At 37.5% G+C, this 6,840-nt stretch overlaps 1 pseudogene; it reads right to left on the reverse strand.

The window, feature by feature from the left end:
• Nucleotides 1-3,771: 3,771 nt before the first annotated feature.
• LOC122638719 lies at nt 3,772-6,438 on the reverse strand (annotated as a pseudogene).
• Between the last annotated feature and the right edge of the window lie 402 nt (nt 6,439-6,840).

A 6,840-nucleotide genomic window follows, 5' to 3' on the forward strand; every position in this document is an offset into this window, starting at 1 on the left:
GTACTATAGCCATGCATGAACATTAACGTACCTAGGAGAGTATTCAAATAAATTAAATTTTACCATTAAAAAAAAATTACACATGACTAATCTGAACCATATCCTCTCAATCCAATAATGAGAACTATCATATTATCTTTGTGTGTGGGTAAAGACAATTTTCTGTATTGATTTATATGATGACATCATGGGTGGTGCATTATAGCCGGAGTTGAAGAAGTAAACCCGAAAGTGATAAGTAAGGTGGGGACTATGCGTTCGGTTCCGGTCAATAGGCGCGGTGGTGGTGTGAGTGGAGGCCACGGGGGCGGAGGGAGAGGCATTGAAGGAAGTGGAGAACATGGCAGTCCAGGTGGTAGTAGTGATAACGGGAATGGGGGGGATCGGACACCAAACACGGTGGGTGTTATTCCCATATACGCAGCTGCTGCCAACCACCACGGCAACAACAACAACCGTCATCACAACGCTGCTAATGGCGGTAATGGCTCCATCACCCTTGCTATCATCGTTGCTGCCATTTTCATCACCTCCCTCTTTTTCACATTTTCATAGATAGTTTTTTTTTCCTTCATTTTCTGATATGGGATGGCCTTCTAATTAATTTTCAGTTTTTCACGAATATTATGTTTATATGAACTTGGCTACTTTTTTATTGAGATTGTCATTGCAAAACAAATAGATATAATGTTTTCTATGAAGAGTTTGTGTCTTGAGAGTGGTTTTTTTTTTTTTTTTTTGTGGGATTAAGAGCTTGTATAATAGAGGGGAGTGGAAATTAGGGGATTGGGGATAGGCCCCAAGGTGGTTTGAACTCATGACCTCTTATTTAAGGAGTTGGTCTTTTGCCAACTAAGCTGATTCTTTTGGGTTCTGTATTGAGTGTTTTTAAGGGGATTTTCTTATTGACACCCCAAATGCATCAAATAATTTGTAAGCTTGTTTATCACTCCCAAAAAAAAAAAAAATTCTTACTTGTTTATCCAAAAAAAAAACCTCTTTTATACCCCTAAGTTGAAGAATGTTGGGAATTAGACAAATGGCAATTAAAAGAAGTTGTCCAGATCTAAATGAAAAGTTTGAAACAGTTTTTCAAAACTAAAACTAATGGTTCAAACTTTAAAATAGCACTACATATTACAAGCATGGATAGTAGACCCATAGTCTACCAATAAAGACTTTGTTGGTTCTACTGACAAACTTGTTTATGTACAAGGACAAACCAAGATGGATGAATTAATACCATCAAATAAAAATGAATGGTTGTTCATATTATACACTTCCCTCAGCATATAAGATGTGAATTGGAACAAACCAATTGTTGTATAATAACTTTTCCTATCAGGAGTCATTGGACATATGTTGATTGAACAACAAAGGATTCCAATATTTTCGAGCACTTAATTAAGTATCATGCTTAGTTCTATCGACTGACACACTCAAGTCAAATATTTACATATTATGTCAAAATGAATCACAATGTGTGAAAGATGAACGTAGACTTTTCTGGCGAACAACCCAGACATTATCCAATTGGCATCTGCATGAGTTGATCTACAAAACTTCTACGCCCACAACATTAAAAGATCATGGGTTTCTACCAGTTAAGAATCTTCACATCATAGTTGCTTTGTTACTAAAGGAATATTTCAGTGAATTTAGAATTACATCTCATGCAACGCATCACATGATACGTACACAATAACATGCATTGCATGTAACACATCTAATAACAAAGAAGTATAACATACATTGCATATTATAAATATGGAGGTTATGGGGATAGATTCCAAATTGGATGAAAGCGATTTATTTATTTTGATATTATAACTATGCATCTTCTGCAACAAGTGACACAGTTGTATTAATGACGATGCCCATCTTTGTCTCCAAGGGGATCTTCATCTCCTTCTAGAACATCGTCTCCTTGCCTATCTTCGTCTCAAAATAAATTAAAAGCCCTAAATATATTTTACATTCCAGTAAAAAAAAAATTGAGGAATCAACTTACCAATTGGACTGCCCAAGGGGACTACATTGATTTATAAAAAAGAATGGGGAGAGAAAGATACATACATGCACCATCACATTCCTTAAATCACATCACATGAAATTTAATATGGCATCCAGATATATGAGAATACAATTAAAAATCTCATAACCACCATGTATGGAATATCCTGGTCCTTTAAAAATTCACAATATGAAAATTTAACATTTAATAAATCATATTATCTATTAACTAACTCTTAGTCAAATTAAGGTTACATTTAGGCCTGTAAATGGATCGGATTCGGCTCGGAGACGGATCGGATGTAATCAGATTTGGATATTTTCTAGTCGAATACGGACACCTCTAAACGGATTCGGATGCAGATCGAATTCAGATTTTCGATCATCCGTTCACACCTCTGCTTTGTGTAACCCGAACCTTCCTCGCACTAGTGGATACAATTCACTCTCAATCCATAGTTTTAGATCATGATTCTCTTCTCCTCATATTCTAGAATCTATTGAATCTTCAAAAACCCTCAAGATCTTTATTTACTTAATTTTTTATAATTAAGTATTCGGATTCGGATTTTTTTCTGAATATCTCTAATCGAATACGGATGTTCCTAAACGGATACGGATGCGGATCAAATTCGGATTTTCGGTTATCCATTTACAGCCCTAGTTACATTTCATCTAACAACAAGTAACCTTTAGTTGTGGCAATCCAATCCTCGCTGACTAACATCATATGTATTATAATATGCAAGTCCAAACTTGCAAGCCCATTTATTTTCCAAAAAACCAATTTCACATAATACTATATTATGTGGGTCTCACCTAGTCAAAACTAGGGTTTAAAATGATAAAGATCTAAAATTAACAATTATCATAACCTCATAACCATCTAGAATCTTGTTGATTGTCATGTGGAAGGTAGGGTTCTAGTCTTCTAGAGTAATGGTTTTAATCTCTTTTGCTCCTCTTAGGTTATCTACCAAAGAGGATTTGTTTTGTTTTTTCTACGAGTTTCCCTTTTTGGTGACTTCTGAACTTGAAATTATTCTTATATTTTAATACACACTTTGTTACTGTTTAACAACAAAAAAAAAACAAAAAAAATACCTCTCCTGTGAACCCACCGAAAATACACATAAGAATATGCCTCAAATTCAGTAATTTCATAGATAATTAATAATTAAAGGTTTCGGTGAATAGAAACCATCTTTTTTTTTTTTTCCAACGCAATTTTTCTAGACAAGTTTGGGCTGATGAAACAAATTTAGGCCTTAGCCTCTCATCGTCGAGGACATCCGAAATGATGTTAGCTCAAGGGGCAAGGATGTGAATTTCAGACGGAAGGAGTTGGCGGCTCCCACCATCCCAGTTGGTAATTGGGGCTTCCATGTGAATATTTGATGTGGGATCCCAATCCCCAATTCATAGCGGTTCTGTTCCGCTTCTTTCTTGCGAGCGAGTTGGGTAGAAAATTTGGGTTTTTTACAATTACCATCCTAAAATCTTTATTTTCTACCATTACCCGTCTAAAAACTTTCAAACAACTGTTACCCTCCTCTTATGCATATTAACCACTAACTGATCCCCACCGTTACATTTCCGTAACAGCGGGAGTTAGTCGTGACAGTGTACCGTTGTCACAAATTTTCTAAGACCAAAATGCCCTTTTAGATGGTAATTGTGAAAAACAAAAAACAAAAAAACCCATCACCGTCCTCCTCCTCCTCCTTCTCCTTCTTCTTCTTCCTCCTCTGCAACCCATCACCGTCCTTTACTGATAACTTCCATGGCTTCTTTGAAGCGACCAGCTCGACCAAGAAGGTCTATCACACATCCATAGTGCTCAATTTGAGGCTCAATTCCATAATCCTGAGTCATGGAAATGAAATAATTACAACCTTCCTCCACCAATCCACCATGAGTACAACCATTCAACAAACCAACAAAGGTGATACCGTCTGGATGAACTACACCTCCACAACCAATCATCTCCTCAAACACAGCAATTGCACTTTCACTTTGCCCATGGAGTGCAAGGGAATTGATCATGGAATTCCAAGAAGTCAAGCTTCTGTCTGATGTCTCATTAAAAACCCTTCTTGCTTCCTTTAAACTCCCACATTTACCATACATATCCACAAGACCATTTGAGACAAAGGAATTGGGGCCAAGGTGGTTCCTATAGATGTATCCATGAATCCATTTACCTAGCTGAAGCATGCCCAAATGACCACAAGCAGATAGTGCGCACACAACAGTAACCTGATTTGGCCTCTCGTCCCGACCTGCGAGAACGATCATTCTTCTTAAGAGCGAGATTGCCTCTGTAAACAGACAATTCTGAGTGCACCCAGCTATAACAGCATTCCAAGATGGAACATCTCTCTCAGGCATATCTTCGAAAAGCAAAATAGCGTTTCCAATCTGTCCAAGCCGTGCGTACGCTGAAATCATAGCCATCCAAGACACGACATTTCGTTCACTCATTTCGTCAAACAACTCCCGCGCTGCTCCAAGGTCCAAGCATAACCTTGAATAAGAATCAAGCAGAGCAGTTTGCACAATTGGTACCCACCAAAACCCGATCTCAAAATCTGGGCATGTATTGATTTAGTCCCCTGTGTTTCAGAGATCCCCGAAGAAGATTTTAAGACTTGGGGATAGATGAAATGATTGGGCTTAGAACGACCACGAAGGATCATAGTTCGGTACAAGAGAAGTGCAGACCTGTGATCGGGCTTGGAAGCGTAGGCCGTAATCATGGCCTTGTAGAGGTAGACATTGGGGGAATGAAGGTGATCGAAGATGAAACGAGCATAGTCGAGGTCGGCAATGGTGACAGCACAGAAGCGAACAAGCTTGAAAGCATAAAACGGAGTCTGGCCATGGCCAAGGGTTAGAAGGAAGGTCTGGAGCTGCTTGAGATGATTGAGATGAGTGCATTTGTCCAACACATACAAAGTGGTTATGAATCTACTTGAAGATTATAGAAGAAAGAATCCCTCGTGAAGAGCAGTCACTTTCAGTAAAGGACGGTGATGGGTTGCAGAGGAGGAGGAAAAAGAAGGAGGAGAAGGACGGTGGTGGTTTTTTTTTTTTTTTTTTTTCACAATTAGCACCCCAAAAGAGTATTTTGGTCCTAGAAAATTCGTGACAACGGTACACTGTCACGACTAACTCCTACAACGGTGGGGTCAATTAGTGGTTAGTATGCATCAGAGAGGGTAACAGTTGTTTGAAAATTTTTGGAGGCATAATAGTAGATAGTAAAGATTTTGGGATGATAATTGTAAAAAACCCTAGAAAATTTTCTTGTTTCTTTTTGGACGTTGTTGGTTACATCCTATAGTATTTCTTTCTAATGGCACGCATAGGTTTCATTAAAACAAAACAGTTTTTTGTAATAGAAATCAGTGATTGGACAAAAATTAATTGCATATCAATCCTTCCATTAATCATCGAAGATGCCAATACAAAGATTTTGTATCAGTGATTGGACAAAAGCATTTCGGCAAAAGCACTTAATAAAATAATATTACTTTTATAAAACAATTTGTAAACTATTTACAAAACCTTACCACATCCAAAAATCTTCCACGATATTCTTTATCCAAAAAACACATGATGCGAAAATCATATAAACAAGATGTCTAGTCATGTCCCTAATTGAATACATTTTAAGTAAAAACCTTAGAACAACCACGATCCATCAATGAGCAAATTAAATAAAAGTAATATGAAATATAAATTCAAGGTTTGATGGACACATCCAACACTAAATTATAGAGTGGTCATGGATTGATTCATTTTGCTTTTAGTCAGATTCCATCTCAAAAGTTTAGACACAAAGGAAAGACCAACAGGGATAGGTAAAAACACCTGTAACGACAAGGCAAGATCAGAACTTCCTCTGATAAAATGTTCAATCCATTCCCAATTGTTTTTTTGGTATATGCATGGACTAAAAAGTTATGGGTGGAATGTGACTCCGCATCTGTAGTCACTGCGATACTCACTTCCAAGGTTCCATGGATATTTCTTCAAGCATGGTGGTCTGCAACAAGGTTTTTACAAGCCATACAATAGAGAATGACTCATTGCTTCAGAGAAGGGAACTCGCCTGCTAATGCCCTTGCAAAGCAGGCTGCTGTTTCGAAATTATCAATTAACTGGAGCTCTACACCAAGTTTCATTTTGCAAGCAGTGACATGGGAGGCAATGGGCCGGCCATTTTATAGATTTGAATGATGTAATTGAAGGGTATCCACTGGCTGCATACTTATGTAAACCATTTTTTTTTTAATATCAATACATTGCTGACCTTTAGCCAAAAAAAAATGCGTGGACTAAAAAGGTCCAGTCCCTAATAAATGAAAGATATCAACATTCACAAAGTTACAATTCTAACCTTGAAATCACCATGACCATGTACATGACCTGTTTCTGGTACCTTTAGCTTCGCGATACTTTACATGTTTGCAGGGTTCAATCTACAATTCTTATTGTCCAGAGTCCAGAAAAGTCTTTCTAGTGCTCGCTTGAAAAAAAAAGTAACATGGAAAAAATGATAGCTTCAGGCATGGTGACTATATTCTAAACCGCCTATATGTGTAATTCCTTTCATGATGCCCACCAAAAAATACTTTTCTCTCTGGCCATCCAATAATTTTCTAAAGCTCACAGAGAAAGAGGGCCTCATGGATGGATCTTACCAGACATATATCTAGGCCAGTGGATTCTATTTTATTGAGATAAGTCTTTAAAAGGACACTACCATGACGTCAAAATTGGAACAGAGGGTTACTCTAAACTTTTCCCTACAATCTCCAT

Source organism: Telopea speciosissima, chromosome 1 (assembly GCF_018873765.1).
Source record: "Telopea speciosissima isolate NSW1024214 ecotype Mountain lineage chromosome 1, Tspe_v1, whole genome shotgun sequence".
NCBI lineage: Eukaryota > Viridiplantae > Streptophyta > Magnoliopsida > Proteales > Proteaceae > Telopea > Telopea speciosissima.